The following is a 25,321-nucleotide window of genomic DNA, read 5'->3' as shown; positions in this document are numbered from 1 at the left end:
CTGACCACCAGCCTAATAAAGTAGGCTTTTTTTAAAAAAGTGAGACTGAGATGAGGTGAAGAGGTAACAAGGAGAGTTTTAGGGAGACAACTTCGAAATGGGCCAGATTCAGTCGTGGGGTCTGTCAGCCTGGTCTGTCAGCCTTGCTGGCAGCCTGCTTGTCTCCTGGTCCTTGGCTTCCTGCTCTTGCCTTTCATGGAAAAGGATCTTATTCTTTGGGTTGTCTCTAGACCTTACAAGCCCAGATGGAAATTAGGGAACATTTGAAGAACTTGGAGCCAGTGATGGAGCCCAAGGGTAACTGGGGAGTGGTCTGGCGCCTCCTTCATCCCCAGAACCATCCTCAGTAGTAATATTATTACTGGGGAGAAAACAACAGTAAGGACAACATGGACAAACAGCATTTTCTTAGTCTGACGTAAAGCATCTTTAGAACATTCTGCCATTCCTGTTTGATCTGTATCATACAGTATAAGTAAAATGATTGTGTTTGCTGAGCAAACACAGCTTCAAGATAATTGTTTGCCAACCAGCATGCTGCCCCAAACCCCTCCTGTGTACAAACTCTGGATGTGCTTAGAAAAGTGGCTTTTAATTGACTTTTGGATTATGGATGGCATTGGGATGCTGCTGAAAGCTGTAGATCCTCTGCAAGAAGAAAAAGCACAGATACTACATTTGACACACACGTTCATGGGGCTTACTTTAATCCTGAAGCCAGGTGCAAGTAAAACAAAGCAAAACAAAAAAGCACAAATCCTTGTGAATGGCCCAAACCCTCTCTAGAAAAGAAAACCAAGCTCCAGAGAAATAAGTGACTCATCTGGGTTTATTTGGTAAGTGTAGGACAAGTCATTATTCTCAGTTGACCCCTTAACAACACAGGCATAAGGGTGCTGATCCCCACATAGTAGAAAATCTGTACAACTTTTGACTCCCCCAAAACTTAACTACTAATAGCATACTATGGACCGGAAGGCTTATGTGTAGCATAAACAGTGGATTAACACATATTTTGTATGTTACATGTATTATATACAGTATCCTTACAATAAAGTAAGCTAGAGGGAAAAAATTGTTAAGAAAATCATACAGAAGATACATTTATAGTACTGTATGGTATTTCTTGAAAAAAATCTTCATATAAGTGGACCTTCTTACAAGTGTGTAGTCCATTAGTAAATTCTTAAATATCCTATTGTCCTCCTTATTTTATGGCAAAACATATTATCAAAAGTCTTAAGTCAGAGGAGGTTCAGTGGGGCAGTAGCCTTGCAGAGAAAGTCAAAACAGCCTGCACAAAAGTGGACCTGCACAGTTCAAACTCATGTTGTTCAAGGGTCAACTCTACCGCTTCTTCCAAATTTTAGTGACTTGCTGTTTTAGTGACATGTCTTCAGGTGTTACATTAAAAATATTGACCAACCTCAATAGCTTGTGAACACAGCTGATGTGATGAATCACTTGGTTCTCTCTGTTGCCTGGGGACTTTTTTCAAAGGCACATGTTTTCTGAGAAGGGGAAAGGCCTGGGAATGAGCAAAGGCTTAACCCCACGGTGGACTCTCCAAGTGCTGCAGCAGGCTGACATGGCAGGCAGGGCCATCATCTGCCTATGGCAGCAACTTCATTCTCTGACCACAGAAGGAGTGAGCATCTGAGATTGAATGAGAAACAAGGCCACCCAGTGCTGACAGCCTGACTGCCAGTAACTGTAAGCTCGGGGATGATTCCTTGAGTAATGTGTAGTTTGAGGTTTGCTGGGAGGACAGAGCAATTAATTCTGGTCTCCTAGTCAAGTGCTTCAAATTAGACAATTGAGTGTTGGGTGTGGTTTAAGCCATAGCATTCAGATGGTGCCATCCATCACTCTCAGCCTTAATTAAGACAGTGATGTGGACAGTGCTGTCAGGGCTATTGGTCTGGTTTGCATAATCTCTTTCTTCGCATGATTTTCGATCTTCTTAGGGTTAGTGAACATTAACCCTGAAATGGGATTCAGAATTCATCTAATTCAAATCCACTCCCACCTGCCCCACGTACCCACCCCACTACCTCCATTTTACAGTTTGGAAACCAAGTCTCAGAGAGAAAGTGTTGAACTCAAAGTGTGCAAATTTAGTGCTGAAACTCACTTCTGCTGCTCCAAGCTCAGTGTCATTCCCAATTTCACTTGTTTATTTGGCCTTTAAAATGAACTACTATTTTTATAAGGATTTTTTTTCATTAGTAACTTCTTAAATATTCTATTGCCCTCTTTGTTTTATGGCAAAACATATTATCAAAAGTCTTAAGTTAGGAGGAGGTTCAGTGGGGCAGTAGCCTTGCACAGAAGTCAAAACTGTCTCCTGCAAACAAACCCTCTAAAGTGACTTTTCCTGAATCTATTATGGGCAAAATTGTTTGGGGTTGAATGTGCACAAGTTCCTGTGCCACAGGGTCCCACTCAGCAATGCTGCAGAGGATTATTCTATGCCAGGACCATAATTTGTCCTGTAATCCATGCAGCTCTGTGGGATTCCAAAGCATTTTATTATAGTGTTTCGTTGCCTAAACCTTTCCAAAATGGCAAAAGAAACATTCCCTGCCCCCTAGTATTTCTCAATACAAATATTAGCTTGCAGTGTTTTATTCTTTCTTACCTTCAAAGAAATCTACTACTGAAACTTTGCAATCAGAGATAAATGAGCCCATCCTCCATGTCTTCACTGCAATTCCCTTAATTGCTAAATTGCCCCATGCTGTTTGTCTTTCTACCGTATTTTTGTGCTCCAGTTGAGCTCTGGAATAGGTAAGGCTGTCTGGATTGTGTCAACAGGATTATCACAAATCCTCTTTCTAATAGCTCTGCATGCATTGGCATACATCAAAGTACTAGTTTCAGCTGCCAGACTCTCCATATTCATGAATATCTGCATATAAAAACTCAGGTTTTATTTGCATATGGATTAAAATACAATGTGGCTTTTCTTATAGTTTATGTTCCCTAAAGTAGAGGTAGGTATAAATGGGCTGTATTTTCCTTGCCCATTGCTTCATTTTACTTATATTTAAAACACAGTTTATTTTTTATTTATATTTTTTCTGATTATAAAAATAGTATGTGCTTATTGTGAAAATGGGAAAGATACAAAATAATAATAAGAACAAAAACATCTTCCACAATCTTACTACCCAACTGCACTCTGATATGCCTACATTACTATAAGGCTTTTCCCCTATAAGTTGTCAGCACACTGTATATACAATTTTACCCTTTTCTTTAAATTTAAGATGATGATATTTGCATTTTGCAATGTTTTCAAATGTTTTAGGATGGTGTTTGAATGCCATTTTAAGGGCTGCATAATATTCCAACACATAGGTGCATCATCATTCTCTAGGGGCTATTTAGAGTGTTTCTTTCTATTTTATTATTTTTGATGATGTAGATAATACTGCCTTGAAGATTTTTTGTGCATTAAATGTGGGGTGATGACACTTAAATACTTTATAAGGAGTTGTGTGACTCATACAACAGATTCTTTTTAAAGGTTCTTGATGTAAATGACTGGTTTTCTTCCTAAAATATTCGAACCGATTGACACTCACCCACACAACACTTATGAGGATGTTTATTACATCCCAGCTTCACCAGCTCTAATGTATATGTCTTTTCATATCTTTTAGACAAATGTGTTTTCTCAGTGTCAGGTAAGCTTAAACATCTTTGATTACAAGTGAATTCAAACTTTGTCCATATGGTTTTTAACTAACTGTTCATATTCTGAGGAATTTTCTTCCAATCACTTCTTGGGTTATAGTTTAAGACTGAAGCTGAGTACCACGAGAACGCCACTGCATGAGGCTTGTTTGTGTATAACAGAACTACAAAGCCACAAGTACTTTTCTTCATATCAAGTGGATTCTGCCAATCCTTTTCAGAGGTGTATGAGCTTGGGGCATTTCCTTGTATTTAAGCTGACAGTAAGTTTTTCTGCTTTTGACCCTGGGGGACATGTTTTAAATGAATCTTCATAGAAATGCCAAATGTCGGTTACCAGCAGTGGGGTCTCATTTGGAATGACTGAAATAATGTTCTGTCATTCTAAGAGGTGGGCAATCACTGGAGATGAGGTCTAGCACAGTGGAGGTGGTTCTGAGCAGTTTCCACTCGACATATGCCTGTAATGAGATGTCTGTGCCTGAGGGTTCAGCTGAATTTGTATCTTCCTCCTCCTTCTCTACTCCCCTGAAAGGCAAATCAACTTGGAACATTTAAACGGTGACTTCTCTGAAGTCCCTGGCTCTGTGTTCTTTCTGAGACATAAAAGCTTTATCTTGCAGGGCTTAAGTAACTGGAAATATTCGACACTTGGCATTCCCCAGTGCCACGGAATGGAATCAAAGAGAGATGCGGGTGAGAGTGGTGATTTTTACCACAGTCATTGTCACCTTAGCAGAGCAGCTTTCTTCCCAATTGTATGTGTGGTGTGTGTATATGTTTTATTGGCTGAATGAACTTAACTATTTTTAAAGGACTAAAAAAGTGAACTTACTCACCATTAGGATCTGGAAAGTTGGTGTGACCATGTCACTGCATTCTAAACCATCCTGAGTCCAAGAAAAGTGCCCATCTTACTGTATTTCTGTTTCCAAGACTTGCTGTCTAGGTGGTTTCAAGAAAACTGAGCCCTGGGAGCAGAAGTAGTTTGCCAAGCTCTAAGGAGAAGTGAACTAGTGGTTTCTACAGTTCTTTGCAATGCATTTTTGTGTACTCCTTAGACTATGACCCATTCTCAGAAGGAGACATTCTTTGAGTTGTTTTTCCATCATAGGATCTCATCTGCTTGTAATTTGTTGTCTTTTCCCCTTGTGACCTAGGACATTGCGTATCTGAAATGGATGGCTGGGTTGGAGGTACAATCTGTGACTTGGGAACAGTGTTCCTCTTTACGAACCCAGCAGCCTGCATAGCTCCCAGGTTTCCTTTATTAGTTCCACGTGCTAACTGTTGGTCTGTCCCAGATATGGTCACTGTCTCTTCTTGACCCCAACCCAGGGCTCTATATCTTGAGGTCCTGCAGAGCTTCCCATCTGATTGCGGTTTAGATTGATGTCTCCACATAAAAAGAAGTTAAGATGTCCCTTTTCTAGCAGGAAGTCCTGTGAACTGGAGTCCCATAAAGAGTTCAGACCATGGGGCCAAGTCAAAAATAGAAAAATGAATCCATGTGTACTTATAGCTAGAAGCCACCATGTGTGTGGGTGGTTTCTTATGGGCTAGAGGGTGGGTTAAAGTAAATGGCACAACTGAAAAGCAAAATACTAAAAAGGAACCCTGTGTCATCCTTTTAAACATGGAATGAATTTGGAAAACAACACTCATTCATTCATTCATTCATTCATTCAACAAATGCTTATTGGGTGTCCTCAACTGACAGCCAGTAATTGTGCCAGACTAAGAATAGAGAGGCAAAGTGGTGGTGTGTTTTCTGAGTTGGGCTCAGCCCGGGAACCACAGATTTAAGGTAAGAGCTAAAAGAAAAGCAAGAGAGCTAGGTAGTTGATGGTGCAGAGAGAGCAGATTCCCAGGTAGAAGGTACACATACTGATTTCCTATTGTGTCACAAATTGTTACCTTGGGTTACCACAAATTTAGTGGTTTGAAACAATACAGATTTATTCTCTTACAGTATTGGAGATCAGAAGTCCTAATATGGGTCAACTGGGCTGCACTCCTGGGTGCTCTAAGGAAGAAATAGTTTCCTTGCCTTTTCTAGCTTTTAGAGGTCACCTCCTTCTTGGTTCACGTCCTATGCTCCATCCTCAAAGCCAGCAGCGTCATATCTTCTGATCTCTCTCTTTGTCCCTCTACTTCCCTTGTTGCATTGCTTTCTGTTTTATAAGGATTTTGAGATTATACTCAGTCCATCTGAATAATCCAGGATAATCCCTCATTGCAAGATCCTCAATTTAAGCACATCTGCAACATCCCTTTGGCCATATAAGGAACAATTCACAGGTTCTGGGGATTAGGGCATATCTCCTTTAGGGGGACATCATTCAGCCTTCCATAATACAGTAGCAAGGCAATTGGATACTTTGAGACATGATAGATTATCCTTTACAGTTATTTGTCCTTGGAGTGGGAACAAGGAGAGGTGGATAGTCACTCTCTCATGTTCCATCTTGGTGTCTCTCCCTGGACCAGAACAGAGACACGTGGTTATTTGCAATAAGATTTCAGAAAGGAGACTTGCAAGGCTGGGATGACCACTAATTTACAGTTCTTCCCACTGGAAACACCTCCAGTCAAGAGAACACAGTTCTGGGCAGGCCCCTGTTAGTAAGCTCCAAATCAGTGACCCTGTAGAAGATGGTAGCATGCCAGCTGAAGAAAGATGGGCACTTCTTCCACAGGATTGCCTTTGGTCATATTCTGCCAAGCATGAGGTATGGGGTGGGGGAGTGAGTCTAGATTTCTTGACATCAGGCCTATGAGGTCCTTTCTAACACTCTGCATACACAAACACACACCCGCACATGCACACAAAGACACATGCATACTCATGTACACACATTCACTTTACACAATTACATATAGTAGTTCTTTTACTATAATTTTTAAAATTGTAGAATATTATTTAATTATAGACTTCTTTTGAGTAGTTTTAGGTTTACAGAAAAAATGAGAGGAATGTACAGAGTCCCAATATACATTCTATTGGTTTTTGACAAATGCATAATGATATGCATCCACCATTACAGTATAATTTAGAATAGCTGTATGGCTGTAAAAATCCCCTGTATATTACCCCTGTTACTTAAAAAATTCCTTCTTTGTGAATTTGAATAAAATTCTGGACTCTTTTGTGCTAATCAATGTGTGGCTTCCCCCAAATCCTATAATCTAGTGTTCTTAGGTATGCTTTACCCTGTCATGATCCCACCTCATAGCAGAAGCTTTTGCCCTGGAGCCAGTGGTATGCTGGAGTCAGTCCATCATGACCTGGGAGACTCCATTGTATGTGTCTTTTTCCAGGTCTGAATTCACTTAGGTCAGGTTAACACTTTGAAATCAGCCATGGTAGAAGTATTTACACCATGGAAATTAGCAAATGCTACACACCAGCACTTCCCTGCCTGCAAAGAGAGCCAGTTATTAAACACTGACCAGCACACCCTTTCCTGGAGTTCTCCTTTGCCCCTTCATCATGGCTGGGAAATGGCAAAACTAGAGCACTTGCCTGGGGTCCAGAGACAGAAGCCTTAGGAGGTCTGGCATGGCTGGGTCAACTCAGTGGCTTGTGTCCTTGACAACTTTGTAGGGCAAGGGTCATTCTACAATCCCTAGACTGCACAGTTATGGACTTACATGACAGAGAGTTAAACTTGTATCTTTTTTGAGCTACTACAGTGTGGGATCTTTTTGTTATAGCAGCTTATCTTATACCCAATTACTACAACTTGCTACTTCTTCCTGTTTACTCTTGCTCAGTACACCCTCACCCCAGATTTAGAATGACAATATACATATAAGATGTATCTATTCTTACCTTCTATAATCCATTTTGCAATCCAGTTATCCTGGCCTGCCTTCTCTTCTTGGAACATGGCAAGTTTGCCCACTTACAGCAGCTTTGCTCACATTCCCTCTGCTAGGTATGATGGCTGACTCCTTTCATTTAGTTCTCAGCTCTTGGAAGTCTTCCCCTCTCATTGCCTTTTATTTTTGCACTCTGTTTTATTTTTTTATTGTACAATATAGCCCTTGTCACCACCTGAAAACATCTTGTCTGTTGACTGGGTTACTTATTTACAATTTGTCCCTCCCTGGCTAGAACATAAGATCTGTGCAGGTAGGTTCCATCTGTTTTATTCTCTTTTGGGCACCATGGGTGTGCTGGTGTACAACCATTGTGGGTGCTTTATAAATATTTATCAAGTGAGCACATATTTATGTAACAGAGCAGTGTCAGCCTTGTCTCTGTCCTCAAAGAGCTTACAGTCAATCTGCTGGTGACCTTGAAGCCAGGCTGCCAGCCAGATGAGAGCAATTTTATATGGCACATCCTGGGACTCAATCTACATGGACAAACTCCACTTTACAAGTTGAGAATTAATTACAATACCAATGCAACTCAATGTATTTATGTAAATTAATTGAGTTTAATTTCCAACTAGACCATAGTCCCTTTTTGTTTCCTTGGGAATTTTCCACTTCGTGAGAAGGTAAAACAAAAATTGTTCAGATTTTCATCAAGAGGTTTGTTAGAAACCAGGGATGATTCTGCAGCTCTTGGTATCGGAATGGGAAAGGAGAAAGGAGGACAATGACTTTTCTGAGCCCAACTTTGTTGACTTTTTCCAAATATCTTCCTTGGTGATGCTGAAGAGGTCTTCTTGCTTTTCTCAGCTAGAAAGAGAGCCTGAACAGCCAGAATGTGGAACCGCTGGCAGCTGTTTCACAGAAAACTCATCTGCCATCCCTTACATCTAAGACTTCCACTGAGACATAAAGGGTCAGGCTTTGCAAAGAGTGAAATGTCTTTAGAAATCTTTGCACTATCTTCATCCCAAGGTCTCTGCCAGTCTCAGGTGCCCCAGGCTCAGAAGTTCAGGGAAACCTCTTCTTCTCTTGAATCAATGGTGCCTTTCTCATTAGACTACAGATCCCACAAAATGTGCAAAGAAGTTGTCTCGTGCACTGTTGACCCCTCTCAGGAAAGGGACAGTTTCCCCAGTCCTCTCTTAAGTGGTCACTGAGGACAGTACGTGAGGGGTGGATTTGCCCAATGGCCGTGAGAGCTGACCTTGATGGAGGTGTCCACAGGGAGCCTGACACGCCTGGGTGACAATATCTTTTCTCCACGTCTCCTCCAGTTCCCTTCGACTGTTCAGAAACAATGACCCAGATCTCAAGCTCCAGGGAACATCTAAGTTACTCACCAGCAGATTTTTACAACAAGGGGAGAAAAATGAGCAAGATCTCTCTTTTTAGGAACTCCTCAAACCCATTTATGGAACTGGGAGTGGTGTGTGGACTTGGCATGTGGTGGTCTTATGCAGGAAGCAGTTCATCATGAGTGACCCTGGCATTTAGGTTTCTCTGCTTTATTACCATAGGACAGCTCCTCACTGTAGACCTGGCAAACCTGTCAAAAGGGGTCTCATGATAAGGGAACATGGAATGGGAATGTCCACTGATTAGAGACTCTGAAATAAGTGCTCTGACTTTGGATATTCATATTTATGATTTATGTTACTATTTGCAATAAAAAACAATAATCAAAAATAAAAATGCAACCAAGCTTTACAGATATTTTAACATTTAGGACAGAAATCCATCCTGTTCCGCACAACCCTGCCCCATTCCAAGTTAAGCATGGCAAGCCTTTGGTACATGGTTTCAATTTCTCTATGTCTGCCACAGCACACGTTGCTGAATGATCACAGCATTCCTCTGTGTTGAGCTGAAATGCAGTGGAAGAATCCTTGTTCTCAGCAGCCACTATAATCTGTCAGAAATGTCATGCAAAATGGCGCCCATTTGCTATCCCTGTTCTAAGTTAATGAGGTCTACCGTAGGTGTGTGAGTTCAGGTGCTATGGAACTGCCTCAGATGAGATGCCTTCAGATTTAATTTCCATTCCAGACTCACCTTTTTAGGGACACAGTCTACTGCCCAAAATGAATCAGTTCTGCTATTTTCCCCTCTGAGCAATATTTCTCTCTGAGCTCACTTGGGGAGGATCAAAGGGCAGTTGAGAAACCTTGTAGGGCCACCTCTTCCCATGACCTTTAAAAGTCAAGTCCTGATGAGAGATAAATTCTCTCCCAAAGACAAGTGTGTTAGAGGCTGGGTCTGGCCCCGGTTTCTTTAACAAATCCGTGGTGCACAGACCTGGCCTGGAGCCATTTTCTGTAATGTTCTCACTGCAGTGTCCCGTGACTGATTTTATTTCCGGGAATTGTACAAGTTTTGCAGCAAATTACAAGACAAGTCTGTTTCCTGAAATCAGCTGAAAGCCAATTAAGGTTTCTTGGGGCCCTTTTGCTCTGCTGCCATGTCACCATAAATGACTCTCCAGTGAAGTAGAGGGCTGACATTTGTGAAGCCAATACCGTATTTGGAGAGTGACTAAAATCTTTATCTCAGTCACCTACCTGACCAACTGCCAGTAGCCACAAAACAAAAGGATTACAGCCAATTCCTATCCATTAAGAAAATGACTTGAAACGCTATCGGTTTAGACTCAGTGTGGCTTAATCTGATTGTGGGAAGAGAGAAGTACAATTAAAGGAGGGTGGAAAGGCAAAAAAGAAAAACAAATGAGAGTTTTCCCTAAAGCCCAAGCTTTCTTGGTGTGTTCATTTCTGTAAGGATTTATTAATGCCTGTCAAGTTCTCCCTGCCATGGCAGCGCCTGAAAGCTGGGCGGGGGTGCGGGGGGTGGGGGGGTGAACATGAGCAATGCCTGCCCTTGGAATCTGCAGTCTAACAAGGGAGAGATGCCACATACTGAGGAAGCAGCCAGAGAATTAGCACATTCATGTTAACAGGGATTTAAAAAAATATTTTCCAGGTGCCTGGCACTGTTGGAGAAATAAAAGAAGAAAAGCAAAAAGAATAGCTGACATTTACTTGGCTCTTAGTATGTGTTTTGAATGAAATGTTTTATACATATTAACTCAGTCTTCACAAAAGCCTGTGATGGACATATCCTTATATCCCCCATTTTACATTTGAGGAAACTGAGGCCCAAAGAAGTGAAGAAACTTGCCTGAGGTCACGCAGTTAGCAAGTGGAGGAGCTGGGACTTGCGCACAGTCTGGTCCTAGAATGTGAGCTTTAACCATTATTTTATGGGGCCTCCCAGGGTTATGGGGTATTCTCTACCCTTGAGGATTTTCATTCTCCCTGGGGAGATCAGGCCTGGGTATGTGGAATGATTAAGCTAGAGGTAGAGGATGGACCAGTGGCAGCAAGGAATGGAGAGCGATGACTTGAGGAGGGGGGTTGTCTGAATTGCACTCTGGGTGTGGAGGGGCAGAGAAGGTTCCAGACCAGGAAAAAAGCAGGAGCAGAGGTGACTGGGAGCATGGCAGTAGTTTGTGGTTAAAGTGTTTGTAGCTGTCCGAGGAAGAGGATGCATTCAGTCAAAGGCTGTCTTCTCACAGGGCAGGGGTTATAGCCCTGGAGACGGACTAGGGATGTGGAATCTGACTGAGTGGGTTTAAAGTCTGGTTGTGCTGCACGCGCCTAAAGTGACCATGAACAAGTCCCCTAATCTCTGTTAGCCGGTCCCCAAATGCAAGATAAGAAGAATGGCTAGAGAAGATTTAGAGAATCTTGCACCTTGTAAGGAATTCATTTGTTTATTTTCCTCCAGAAATATCCACTGAATACCAGTTCTGTGCCACATGTTGTGCTAGATGTTGGAGCCATGGACAAGAGAAACACAAATGCCACCCTCCCAGAGCTGGCATTCTAACTGGGGAGGCAAAATAATAAATAAGCAGCCAAAATAATTTCAGGTTATGAAAGGGGTTTTGAAGAACACACGGGGTTGAGGCCAAGTGGAATTAATGGCTTTTACTGTGCCAAGGATGCTGTTTGTTGGGTAGGAAGCAGCCATTCCATGGGGGCTTCCATTGTACACAGTATCAGGTGGCACCAGGATGGAATTCAACATCTGAGAGGAAGCCAAGGTCTCAGGTACTCTGCGCTGCCCACCCTGCGGGCATTTCTCCTTCTTCCTTGCTTACAGACCCCCATTTAATCCAAGACTTATCTTCCGGGTTAGGGAACTACTCTAGCCAATCATAGGAATCCTGCTTGCTTTTTCTGGGCCTGGCTTCAGGGAAATCTCATGACTTGGTTCTGGCTGAGATGCTAGGGGACTTCTGGGTAAGGTTCCTTGCTCTAAAATGAATCAACCAAGCAAAAGGCACATGGAGAGAACAAGCTGTACTCTCTCCTTCTGATAGCTGCAGGTGAAAGCTGAAAATTCAATGGGCTTCTTGGAGCTGAGAAGGAGCTGTCCTAGAGCGCAGGCCAGCAGGCTGAGTGAGGCAGAAGAGAAAGGGGAAAGGAGATGGAAGATTTGCTTACGATGCTCACTGGGACGCTGAGTTAGTGAGGAGCCACCCAATGCCACAGCCCTTCTTAGATGAGACAGTGAAGGTGGTGCTTACTGTCCAGGCCATGTGTGGCTGGGTTTTCTGATACTGGCAGCCAGAGCTGACCAATAGAGCCTAACATAGTGACTATGAGATGATAGGAGCAGGGTTCTGGTTCTTTCTAAGGGCTGATGAGTAGGAGAGGAAGAGTTAGAATTTAACCCTGATGTGTAGCTTTGGAAAATCCATCCTCTGGTGTGCAAAACAATCCTAAAGTAAAGGAGGGAAGTCCCTCCTTAGCAGAATCTCTCCTGAGAACACTGCTCCTAAATTTGGGCATGCACCCTCCCAGGTACCCCCACGAGCAAGGCGCTGAGGGTACAGGAAGCCCAGGACCGATGTGCCACATCTGCAAGGAGCTGCCACTTTCTACCAAAATGTGGGAAGAAACTCTGAAAGCAGCTTCGTGAGGATGGGACCACGTTCTGTTCACTGCTCTTCCTCCCGGGCCCAGAACAGTTCCCAGCCCAGAATAAGGCCCAACAGATAGCTGTGGAATTGATGAATAAGTAAACTGAAACAAACATGGATATGTTTTAGAATTACACGAGCATGGCATGAATTTAAAAAATCCAAACAGGTAAACATACTGGGAGTGTGTCCTTCTATCTTCTACCACCAATGACATTTGCAGAAAGTGTTTAAGGAGCTGTGTCTTAGGAAAATCCAACTTGACTTTAATTTGAGCCTCATCACATATTATTAAGGCCTTTTCTTGGTCCTCTTTCCTGGAACACATTCCTGTGCAGACGGCCCCTGGTTCTCCGGCCAGCTGCAGCTCTGAATGAGAGGGAATGCCCAGGCTTCTCTCCTTTTCCATGAGCCAAATCAGCACCCATAGTCCAAGCTAACCAGAAGGAAACAGGATCTTGCTATTTTTCTCACCTAAGCTGTTCTTCCCTTGTTCGGTGCATCCCACCATCCTGCAAAGCCTGGCTGGAAGCCCGTTCAGCTCTGCTCACTTCCTTGGGCCACAGCGAGCTGGCTCTTGTGCCTCATAATCTTCATTGCATATAATCTCATCTATCATTGGCATCGAAACATCAGATGGCAGCACAGGACAAATCCAGGCAGAGCCCACATCCTGTTTCCCCAACAGGACATACAATGTCAGAGGCAGAGGCCAAAGTCTCTGCTGTTCCGGATCTCCCATGATGCCTATAACATGTCTGGGTCAAGTCCTGGTGATGGTGCATACCAATATGTTCTTAAAGCTTTTGGAACCCCAGTTTCTCCAGTTGTAAAATGTGTAGTGTACTAGTAGCTCATTCATTAGGCTACTGTACATACTAAACAGAGAACAGTATGAAGTGTGTCCGGTGATATCTAGTACTAGTTTGTACTCACAGGATACTCTACTGTTACCAGTATGTGGTAAGTGCTCAATCTCTGCCTGAGGATTTATTAATAATCTACTTTCTGATAGTGAGAGCAGATTCAACTCTCTTGCCAGATGCCAGTCCTCCTGCTGTATTTGAAACATGGAGTTTCTCAAATTCTGCTCAAAAACTGTTAGGGAAGAGAAGCCAGGGGTTTCAGGGAATGAAAACCTAGGAGTAGCTGGGTCAGCCTCTGCTCCTTGAGGATGGTCCCCAGCCCTGGATCGATAAGGGTTCAGAATAAGGAGGCATCAAATTAGAGAGTTGCCAGAGGCTGTCAAGGGTGACAAGTCCCGGCCACGAGCAGTATCCTCTGGAGCTGAGATTAGCAGAGCCCAGGCACTATGGAAGCCTTGGAGGGTCAAGTGATGATGCCTAGCACCACCAGCCCTCCGGGGGGAGTGGGGCCTATCTGCAGAAGGCAGTTCCTTCACTCCCATTGGTCGTGCTTAATGGTCTCAGTATGAGGGCACAACAGTAAGGACCAGCCAGGTGACTCCATGCTCCCTATGAGTCCACTGTCCCCACCAAGACACAAACGAAGCTGCTGAGATGCCTGGACCAAAAATGTCCTTGACTGCCCGCCTCTCTGCCCTGAGTCCTGGGCCATGGCGACCCCCAAGTGTTGCCCACTGCGAAGGTCCAGTTACTATGTCAGTCTACCTAGAGGACCAGCATGAGAATGGACTGTTGTTGATGCTGGGTGACCACGATCCTCAGTGTATAGGTGGGGAAACTGAGGCCCACAGAGGAGATGGGATTTGTACTAATCATATGGCCCATTGATGGTGAATTTGTGTCTGATTCTCCTTCTTATGCTCTTTCCATTTGTAAACGTAATTAGAAGCTCACTTCCGCTCTGGAAGACAGAAAATGGCCTCTGACTATAAATGCTGATTTTATACAACCAACCTAAGAGTACAGTTGCTTCAGCAAGTCTATGGCCTTGACCCAGAGAGATCCTAGACCATGAAGGGATGGATGGATGAAGTCTTACTACCCTCTCGTGGAGATCCCTTACCAGCTTTGTGTAACCTATGAGGTTTGTAGACCTACACATTTGATCCTCTCCTGTCATTTGGTTTTCACAGGAACATGGGCCACAGGGAAGTTCTCACAGAGGGGGCAATTAGTACTCCAAATAACAACAACAATGTGATGCTAACACAGCACAAGACGCTGTCCTAAGTCCTTTGCATGTATTAACTCAATTAACCCTCACAACAATCCTATCATATCAGTTTATAAATGGGGAGCCAGAGGCATAGGAAGGCTAAGAAACTAGCCCAACATCACCTGTTCTTAGCGGCAGAGTCGGGATTTGAACGCAGCGAGTCTGTCCACAAAGCCCAAGCCTTTGGCTGCAGCGCCTTTCTGTGCTGGTTGCAGTGAAGGGTGGTTTGCAGCAGGCCTGCACTGTTTTTTGTTTTTTTTTTTAATTTTCTATTACAAATTCTGTCTCTCCGTCCTCAGGGGCTAGTGGTGGAATGGGCTCAGAAAGGCAGTGTTTTCCCTCCCCCGACTCATGTCGCAGTGCTGTGGCTGTTAAAACCCTGTCCCTCCCTGTCCCAGCTGTTTGCCTGCTCCAGCATTGCACCTCAGACACTCTCCACCAGAGGAGAAGGTCAACCTCGGATTGAGTTTTCCCGCTCTCTTGGGGCAAAGTTTTCAGCTTCTTAGTTGTGCAGTGAAAAATAGCCATTTGATCTCTCTCAGGTCTATGAATCTTGTGAACTGGTCACCAGCAACCACTCTCATGACAGGACATAAATAAAAGGAAGCCCACTCCTCTTTCCCAGCAAGGGGTTAGAAGGCTGGAGTAATTCATCAATGCCCTGTACCCCTTCAGCCACACACACACACACACACACACACACACACACACACACACACACACACACACAGCTCTGCTCTGCTAGAGTGTTTCTTCTGAATTATGTGCCTTTGATTAATTTCTAAGGAAAAAGATCAGCTTTGCCAGAGCCTATGTTGTGTTTCCTCTAAATCAGGGCAAATAACATTACTTCTCCAAATGTTGCCATTAGAATGAGATTTATATTTACCTAGAGAGGCTTCTCCTGAGAAGGATGCAATGAGAAGTTTATGCTACAGACAGAATAATCTGCTATGCTGAAATGTGATTTGCTGCAGAGGGCTGTTTGGGGTTTGGATAAATGAGAAAGATAAACACGATGACTGCTGGTGGTTTTCAGTAACATGATTAGCGCTGGGCAGTAAGATCTCTCTCCCTCTTTCTGGGTCCCTCATCCTCTCAGCTTGTGAATGAGCCCAACACAAGAATTTTCTGAAGTAGAGGATTGAGCTGGTTAGGCCATGACACAGGCCGCAACCACAGCCACATCGCTGCACAGGTCTGGAGTCACGCACACTCTCGTTTACCCACGTACGCGGACCGTGTACATGCGCATGTGCGCAGTGGCATCTGGACCTCAGCCTGGACAGCCTGGCAGGCAGAGGGACAAGACTTTCCTTGCCATGGCATCTTTCCTCCACCACCAGGTGGAGCCCTAGAGGAACGACCAATGTCCAGGCAGGAAGCAATTTGTCCTATAAGTTAAGGGTATACAATCCAGACAAAGTAAAGGGAAATTTGGCCATAAACCCCCTTCATGCTCAGAGTTTCGCTATCATGGTTTGAGGTTATGTAATAAAAGGATTCCTCCGTGTGGTTGGCTTTGCACTGTTCTGTGTATTTTGCAGTTCAGAAGTCAGACTGGAAAGAGGACCCAGGAGTTCCAGATTCAGGCTCTGTCCTCTGTTTAACTTCTGTGGAGCTCTCCTCCTTGGAGACTGTTCTGGGTCTCGGAGGAGGAATCAGATAGAGTCCCTGCCTCAAAGACCAATTGGACTGACTATTGGCTCGAAAGTAAGAGATACCAAGTGAGAGAGGCACAGAGGGAAGTTGCTGAAGGCAGGTGTTGCCTGGGTGGGGAAGGAGGACACGGCACGTGGCCTAGCCCTTGTGTTGTGGTGTGGAGGAGATACAAGATTTGGACAGCAGATGATGGAGGCAGTAGGGTGTTCCTGGCAGAAGGAACAGCATTAATACTGGTAGAGGGAGAGGAAAGTAGGGATGTGTTTAGGGGATAATCAGCAGGCTACACTAGGGCATGGGGCACATGGGTGCATGCAGAAGAGAGGAAAACGGTTGGAATATAAAATATCTTTTCTGTGTTCCCTCTTCTCCCTGTCTTCAACCACTTCTGCTTCAGTCTGGTGTGATCTTGCTCCAGATTGATGATCTGAAATCTTTTTTTCCAGGTAGCAATGACTCTCACCAAGTGAGGATCATAAGGGCCCTGTGCTCGGGACAGGGCATCACAGTGTGGGGTCCTGGGGGATGTCTAGGAGAGGAACATATCTTCTACCTACCTACCTACCTGCCTACCTACCTGCCACCTTTGCTCAAAGTATTTCCTTTGCCTAAACCTTCTTCCTTTCCCATCACCACTTTTCTAAATCATACTCATCCTCCAAGATTTAACTCAAAAGCAAGTTTCACAGGAAATTTTCCTAACATCTCCAGCCAATGTCAACTACTCCTTTTCTGGAACCTTGAAATACTGTGTTCCTCTGGGATGTTGACAGGATTCTTTTGTAAATAGTGGAAAACCCCAAATGATTAGCTGTGCCCCAGCTCCCAATTCTTTTTGGTCTCTGTGTGTCTATTCCTGTAAAAAGCTCTTATTATGGATCTTAAGTCAGCTGCCAAACTGGGGCTGAATAAACATAAAATGTGTAAAACTGAGAAGATTAAAGGGTCAGATGATGTAGCTCTGAACCTTGAATTAACTCATCAAGAATGTGACCAGTGGGGTGAGAGCATGACAGCATTATTCCAGCTCCTCTGAGCAGGGGTCTGGGAAGAGGCCAGTCAGCCCTAAAGCCAAGTGCTCCAGGGAGGAACGGAGAACAGGACAGGTCTCCCAGAAAACAGGAAGTCCTCCAGTCTCCTTATCCATGGACTAGAAGGCGCAGTATCTACAGCCCACCTGGGTTCTTCCAACTTGCTCCAAACCGAAGTAACTACTTTCCCTCTTCCCGAACCTGGCTTCTTCCCTTGTTCCTGCTATTTCAGTCAACATCAGCACCAGCCACACAGTTGTGCAATTCAGAAAACTCAGAGGCCTCCGTGCCCCTTTACTCCCTCACCCTCCATTCTCAGTCTACTATCAAGTCTGATGATTTTATGTACACTTGTTCAAGTCCATCCCCTTCTTCCCAACTTTTCCTCCAGCGCCCTAATGGTATCTTATCATTGCCTCCCTGGATAATAACAGAAGCTCCTCACTCATTACCCCCACCGTGTCCATTCCCCTGCACGCCAGCCAGCTCAACATCAGATCTCCAGCTCGTCCTCTCAGTCACAGCCCCAAGCCAGACAGGGGTTCCCTGCTGCGCTCAGGTGGGGTCCAGTCCCGCAGGGGCTTCCCTGACTCTCCTCTCATCTTTCTCACCTCCACGTACCACGGCCTTTCCTCACAGGGTTTGCAGACTGCCTCTCTCCCCACCTAGGATGTGTGTCCTCCTGCTTCTGGTTTTATTCCTTGGTTTTCCGTTCACTTGTCACTCAGGAAACAAACTAGACCAGGTCCTTCTCTTATGGGCTCTGAAGTGCCCTGTGCTTCTCACTCAGCATTCTTATCACAGTTGAAAATTCAGCATTAAGCAATGATAAAATATATATTTTCTGCTAGACAGAAACTGTGTCAGGAATGGAAAGTACCAGGGCTGATTTCTCTTTATTGTGTTCCTGGGAGATAGCACAGTTCCTGGCACCTAGGAGTATTCAAAGCATGTTTATTGTGAATGAGTGAATCGGTCAATACATTAATAAGCACATGGCCACATTACTGTAAGGACCAAAGACAGTCCCTGGGAGAAACCTTCTTTGTAAGGCCAATATTTGGACTGGTCTCTGGTTGGTTTTCTTTTCTCCAGATCTCTCCTGGCCAGCAGAATGTGACTACTGCAAAGAACATGTGCATGCCAAGCCCTGGACAAGGGACTAGTTTGGGGAGGTGGGATCATCCTTGGGGAACAACCCTCCTCCGTAGATATTGGGTCTGGACTTTATGTGGCCTGCCTCAGATTAACCTCTCACCTCAGAAATCCTCCCCATCTTTATATTAATAAAGTCTAAGAGAGGTAAGTCCAACTTTCAATATTCTGAGCTTTCTAGATTTTGCCTTAGAAAGAGCCTCCTAACTTGGCTTCCTGGCTTCAGGTCCTCCAGATACCAATCGCCTTGATCCTATTGCCATTTGTATTCTCCTAGAGCAGAATCTTCAGTCTTTCATTCTCTGGCATAAAACCTCAGTGTCCCCTCTGCCTATAGGACACACCTCAAGTGGTATAACTGAGGACAGTTTAATCCTCATCTTGAAGTAGCCCTTCCCTCAAATGTAAAAGGGTCTCTAAGGTACTTCCTAGGCTCTTCCTGTTATAGTTCTAACCCCTGGGTGTGGGACTGAGGCTCCTCTGGCCTCATCCCACTTCCCCAGTCCAATCGTAGCCAACTTTAGTTCCCAACGCACACCCACTGCTCTGGGGGCCTGTTCTTATCTCTGGCCCTCCAGCTCCCCATGCCCATCTCTCCCTGGAAGAACTGCCAAGGCCCCATTCAGACCCCACTTCCTTTGGGTGTCCTCCTTTACAGGGCTGCCAGGCCTCTGCATTGCTTAGGACAGGCTGAGTTATGTGGCTTAACACATTTACCTCAGACTGCAGTGGCTTAACACACAGCAAAGGTTTATTTCTCCTCTGTGATACTCATCCAGGGAAGCCCAGCAGGAGGCTTTTCTCCTCAAAGCAGCTTAGGAACCCAAGGTCACCAAGGCTCCATAACCTGGAATGTTTCTGGGAAAAAAGTGTAGGTAGAAAGTTCATGTGCTCTTCCTGTTTGGGTCCAGAAGTGATATACCTCCACTCACAGGCTATTGTCCAAAAGGAATCACGTGGCTCTGCCTACATGCAAAAGGCAAGGAGATGTGGCAATGTCTAGATACTCCATGAGCAGTAAATGCCTCTGCCAAGACAAGTAAATCATCCACGTGCATTAAATTCTCAACAAAGCTCTGTTTATAGTGGGACACAGTACCAATCGATTTTCTTTCTATTCAGAACACAAATAATATTTTATGCCTGAGGATTTTTTAATTAATTGACTAAGGGCCAAACTTTGCCTCTGCCTTGATATTAGTTCTGTGTTATGTCTGTCTCATTTCCCTTACCAGATGATAAACGCCTTTAAAGTAGAGACCCTTTCCAACATTAAAAAAATAACTTCCTCAAGTAGCAGAGATAAAGGAAAGAGCTTTAGGTATGCCTGGAGCTTTATCTCTGGCAAATTGCATGATTTTGGACTAATTACTTAACCTCTGAGGACAGAATAGCCTTGAATTTCAGAGCAAGTGTACAGGATTTCCTTAGTTTAAAGACCAGCTCTGTCACCTTCTATATGTGCATCTATGGGAAATTTAACGTAATCTCTCAAAGCCTCAGTTTTCTCATCTCTGCAATGAAGTTAATAAAGTATCTTGCTTACAGGATTGTTGTAAAAATAATATGTGCAGACTTCTTTGCCTGGTGTCTGGCACAGGTTAAGCCCTCAGTAAGTGTTAGCTCTTATCACAGGTTCTCTGACCCTGGTTTCCTCAACTATAAGACAGGCATAATGAATCCTGCCATTCTTATCCCACAGCGTTGTTTGGGTACTAAATCAAGATGAGTGTAAGTTAGAAACACATTGTAAATTGTAAAGTGTAACACACTATTAAGTGTTTCAACTAGTATTAGGTAATTTGATATTAAAGGATCAAATGTCTATGGCAGACTTGGGCCCAGTTTACTAGGTGACTGGTAGATATTTGTTGAAATGAATTAAGTGTAATCATTAAGAACTGGAAGCTTTTCTAATCACTTGGCACCAGGTATACCTGCCAACCCATTTGAATTTCCAGAGGAAAGTGCTCAGCACACTTCCTGGCTTATACAGGGATATCTGTCCTGGTGGCTCAAGGTATTCCACATGGCTTGGGAAGCTGTGTAGCTCCATCCTTGTCCCCCATTCATCATGCTTCTTGTCCCCCTGTCCAGGTGGTAGTGGAAGCAGTAATCCTGCTCTTTGCTTGATTGCATCATTGTCACTGGAGAGAAACTATAGATCAGCTCCTTGAAAGGAGAAGTGATCTGTTATCTCTCTGACCCAACTCATTTTTTACTTAAAGACAGAGCAGAGTGAATCATAATTCTCTCTGAAGTCTTTATTTTCCTGTCAACAGAAATCTTGTTAGCTGCCTGGCTGGGCAGGGTTTACCACTGGCATGCTCTTTGGCCACTCCTATTTCTGTTGCTCTATTAATCTTGGTTCAGTATTGGATGGTTGAAGTGTTATCTACCTCAAGATTGGAGCTATCAGGTACAGTCAACAGCCCAGGACTATTAATTTGGCTTGGAATCTTACCTGATCATTCATGTGACAAACATTCGACACTTGTTCTACAAGGACCTGTGATGGACATAGAGAAGCATTAGAGGTGGCTGAGGGTGGCGTAATGGGGAGGGATGTGGGTAACAGTGTGTTCACGGGTGTCAGATTGCCTAGGTGTCAAGGGTGGCTCCATCAACTTAGGACATTTCTGCACCTATTTATGCTACTGGTTCCCAGTTTCCTCATATTGTTGAAATGAATATAAAGTATTTAGCAAAGTGCCTGGAAGGAAGAAAGTAGGCAGTAAATTCTAGCTTTGAGGATTATTAATGATCATCCAATGTTCACTGAGGATTACAAAGCACCTATTATGTGTCAGGAGCTGTTTTGAGTGTTTGGAATGCATCAGGGAACAAAACAAAAATCCCTGTCCTCATGGAGCTTAGACAATGAGGACGAGGAGGAGGAGGAGGAGGATACGAAGATGATGATACAGAGGAGGTTTCCTGCCCATTGGCAGCTTAAAGTCTACTGGGGGAAATAAAATGAATTGCCATGTTGCCATGGCCTTACCCTGGGGTACTTGCAGCCCAATAAATTGCCCCTCCTACACAGTAAGATCACCAAGGGTCCAAAGAATGCTCTAGTCACCTCTAGGCCTCCACTACCTGCTTTTCTGGGTGTATTAACGAGTCGCTTGTATTTCAATCTCAAGTTCATAGCAGGGTGTGGCTCAAAGGAGGCCCTATTAAACCAGAGAAAATAAGCTGAGGTATTATAGGACAGAGTCTATCTGTTCATTCATCCATTCATTCACAAATATTTCTCAAGCACCTAGGAGATGGTAGGAATGGTGCCAAACACTGTGAGGGACACAGAGATGAATGAGGCCTGCTCACACTTCCCCAGAGCCAGTGGCACACATCAGTGGCTAGTTTCCTAAGGTCACTGTATAGTAGCTCATGCCTCTGTTTCCAGCCTTCATCCCCTTCCTCTACAGTAGGGTCTCTCCCTTAGAAAGGAGGGGAGAGGCTGATAGGATGGAAGTGTGTTTGGGCAGAAGACCACCCACTGGAATAAGACCAGGGAAAACTGAGGAAAACTTTTTTATCCTCTGCCATCTGACTGGGAATTGTATGAATAACATTTGTGTCTCTAGAGAAGAAAATCAATTACGTGAATAACTGACCTGTAATCCAGTGAGAAAGAATCCAATCCCGGGCGATACCTTTTAGAGTTGGTGCTCTGAGAATTTGTGGTGAATGACAAGAGAATGTTAGTGTTACAGTGATTCGAGGGTTAGCTGGTCACCATCAGATGCCATATTTGTATGACAACTAACTCCTGGTGTCATCTTGTCAAGGCCCTGCTGTGAGAGACAGGATGGGTCTCTGGGATGGAGATGGAGGGACCAGCATGTGAGGAAGAAGAGGAAGAGGAGGAGACATGATGACTATTCCACAGAGCTGTCTGTTCTGTGGGTGGTTGTATGTGGTCCTCCAAACACCCCAGAGTGGACAGGAAAGGTATGTATCTCTTCACTTTCCTCTGTTGTAAGGTGGGGCAAGAGACTTTCCCAAGGACTTAAAACTAGCAAGTGTCAGAGGGGGCTCCAGACTCCAGACTCCAAGTCTAGTGCTTTTCCCACCACACCAGCCAGCTCACTGCTTGTGAAATAAACTTGAGGAAAGAAACTTCTGGAGGAGTAGATAGTTTCTCTAGAACCCTAGTTCCTTAGAAATGTTAAAGGTATTACATGCATACACATACACACAGAGGCACTTCTGTCAAAGAAGTCAGTAAATTGCTAGAATGAGGAAAGTTAAATGAGCTTCTTTACTGCAGGACATCTCAGTGCCTTTAAAGGCTCACATTATAAGGGACTCCTTGAGACTATTCAAGACCAAGAGAAAGGATACAGTGACTTACTTGATTATGGAATTCTTTCCTCATGGATTACCTTGTAAGGACTAGTTTTCTAAGAAATATGCATGCAGAAACCCTGCTCTAATTGTTTAGTTCCCTCTAAGACCCTCAGAGAGACACCTCTACTAACAAAGGAAGGCTTGAGGGGGAAGGGTAGCTCAATAATCAGCAATAGGTTTGTTCCTGTCCTGGGTGACTGTCACATGCAGTTCTCTCTTCTTACATAGGCCTGTCCTTCTGAGGCCTAATATCCCCGTAGAGGAGGGATGACCTGGACATCAGAGGCTTGGCCACCAACCAGTGACCTTGGGCAATCAAGTTCCAACTTTGGTCCTCAGATCCCTCTCCTGTAAGGGTATGAGACTCACTAAGGCACTTGGTTAAGATACAGAATCTTGAGGCCCACCCCAGAGATTGTTCAGTAGGTTTGTGATGAGGGCCTAGAATCTATATTTGTAATTGTCATGTCAGGTGATTTTAGTGTGAAAACCTGTCTATACTATGGCCCTGGAGAGATTTATTCAGACCTGTGAGGCCCACAGAGAGGACTCTGATATGTGACAGAGATGAGGAAGTCAGCCTTACACACCAGGTGACATCAACTGTATATGCCTAGCCTACTGCCTGACTCCCTGAGGGATGGACACCCTCCCAACCCACAGCTTCTTTTTTTATTTATTTCTAAAATTTGTTTTATTAAGGTATGATTGATATACACCCTTATGAAGGTTTCACATGAAAAAACAATGTAGTTACTACATTTATTCACATTATCAAGTCCCCACCCATACCCCGATGCAGTCACTGTCCATCAGTGCAGCAAGATGCCACAGATCCACTATGAGCCTTCTCTGGGCTACACTGTTCTCCCCATGATCCCCCCACACCATGTGTCCTAAACATAATACCCCTTAATCCCCTTCTCCCTCCCTCCCCACCCGCCCTCCCCTTTGGTAACCACTAGTTCATTCTTGGAGTCTGTGAGTCTGCTGCCATTTTGTTCCTTCAGTTTTGCTTCATTGTTATACTCCACAAATGAGGGAAATCATTTGGCATTTGTCTTTCTCTGCCTGGCTTATTTCACTGACCATAATGTCCTCAAGCTCCATCCATGTTGTTGCAAATGGTAGAATTTGTTTCTTTCTTATGGCTGAATAATATTCCATTGTGTACATGTACCACATCTTCCTTATCCATTCATCTACTGATGGACGCTTAGGTTGCTTCCATATCTTGGCTATTGTAAAAAGTGCTGCAATAAACATAGGCCAACCCACAGCTTCTTAACTGCGCTTTACTATTCTTTTTATTCACCTTCAGTTGATAATTATTCACTAAAAGCCAACTTGGAGGAGAGGACAAGAGTCCCTTGGTTTATTTACAATTCACTATCCATTACAAGGTATTAAAAATGCCCCATAAATTATATCACATTTTCCAGTGTGTATGCTGGCAATACCACTATGGTGGTAAAATCCATTTTAATACCTACTTAAAAGCTGTTTTACAATGATGGGCTCTAAAAGAGAGGTTTGGCCCTTTTAGAAAAGTTTTTTGGCTAAACTGCGAGTTACATAATTCCTAGCTCTGTGAAGAGGCAAGATGCCAAAAATTTTGGTTGCTGAAAGAACAATCATTTTCCAATTTCACTTCAAACCAGACATGGCCGAGACACTTTAAAATGAGGGAGGTTTTCAAGTGAACATAAATTACTTTGGTAATCAAAGAGAAGTTATTAAAAATAAGTTAAGAGAAGTGAAGTAGGACAGAGAATATGAAAGCATTGAAATGTTTTCCTCATGGGCAAACTGGCAGAGGAAGTTCTAACTCTGAAAAGCTCCTGGTGGGGGTTCCCACTCCTGACACCAAGCTGGTTTCTCCTCCACCAGATTTCACAGCTGGCAGAGGGAGAAGCAATGGACAAAGCAAAGGGTAGGCAAGGATATTTCTTAGTTTCTTGGGCTTATGTCTGGATCCTCGAGTTCGTATTGTATACATATTTTTCCTCTTGCTTTTCACATAAAATTATGACACAAGAGCTTATCTGCATTGCTGCAAATCCTTGTGACATGATATATAATGGCTCCCTTGTTCTCCATCACACAAAATACACTATAATTCATTTACCCATTGCCCTCTTGTTTGACATTTTCGTTGTTCCTGTTTTTTCCCTTTTGTACAAAATAATATTGTGATGAACTAACTGTCAGGGCACAAAGAGTTTTCTGTATGTAGAGCTCTTCTCCTAGGAGAGATTCTAATATAGATTGAGTTCTAGTACTCGAGCAGTGTAAATTGTCCTCAATTTTTCTTTGCTTTCTTAAAATGTGAGGAAGGGCTTTTGAAGACATGCTGGTCTGAAGTTACATCCTGGGAGGGGTCTGATTTCAAAAGAAAGAT

Source organism: Manis javanica, chromosome 7 (genome assembly GCF_040802235.1).
Source record: "Manis javanica isolate MJ-LG chromosome 7, MJ_LKY, whole genome shotgun sequence".
NCBI classification, from domain to species: Eukaryota; Metazoa; Chordata; class Mammalia; order Pholidota; family Manidae; genus Manis; species Manis javanica.
This window is presented reverse-complemented; position numbering follows the sequence as displayed.